The 834-nt window shown below is 57.8% G+C and overlaps 1 pseudogene; it reads right to left on the bottom strand.

The window, feature by feature from the left end:
• LOC112548810 overlaps positions 1-834 on the bottom strand; it is a 2,613-nt pseudogene that overhangs the window by 1,197 nt on the left and 582 nt on the right.

An 834-nucleotide genomic window follows, 5' to 3' on the forward strand; every position in this document is an offset into this window, starting at 1 on the left:
CAAACCTGCCAATACTGCCTACAAACCGTCCAATCTGCAAAGCATCCCTGGCTACCTGGGCCCGCGCGCAGGGCCGGGTCTTTCCCCACCCTGCCCAGGTGACCAGAGCATCGCCTCCCAGGCGCCAGGCTTTTGTCTGCAGACAAGGAGCGAGATCCCCGCTGTGAGAGATTCAACAGCAGCCTCTAAGGCAGGCTGAGACAGATCTCTGGAGAGGGGCACCGACAGTGGCATTTCTGCCACACTCAGTGCTTGGCCAAGCTCACCATTATCTTCTGTAGTAGGACCACTTTGCAGGTCTCCGGCTCCAGAGTATCCTCTCCCCTCTGCTTGGTGGCTCTGCAGAGTGTGGGAATGGCGAGAAGAAAGCGCTCTCCATGCTCCTTGTCCTGCATCCCCCCGAAGCGGGACAGTAGAAAAGACAGGGTGTTGGCCAAGGACCTTCCTGTCCTCCCCAAAGCAAATGTGGGACCGAGACCCCTTGGATGCCCCACTATGCTTGCACTGGTCTCAATTTGGGAAGCAGAGTGAGATGAAGGGGCAGCATCTGTGATGGGAGGCTGGCTATGAGACCAGTGCAGCCAGGTAGACATCCCCGATCCCATGGGCTGAGTGTCTCCACTTAGGAGACCTTTGTTCATGTGGTATGGCCGCCCCCAAAGGCTGGAAGGTGGGAGGCAAGGGTGGGCTGTGTGCGAGCTCCCCTGGGGAAGTTTCCTACCTTTCCTTGGCCCTGGAGGTGAAGTATGATTTCTGTGAGAGCTTCTTCCTCCAGCAGCATCAGGTCTTCACCCTCGTGCCCTTCCTCCATCTCCTTGTCTGGCTGGTAGGGAA

Source organism: Alligator sinensis, unplaced genomic scaffold, assembly GCF_000455745.1.
Source record: "Alligator sinensis unplaced genomic scaffold, ASM45574v1 scaffold1359_1, whole genome shotgun sequence".
In the NCBI taxonomy this organism is placed as follows: Eukaryota; Metazoa; Chordata; order Crocodylia; family Alligatoridae; genus Alligator; species Alligator sinensis.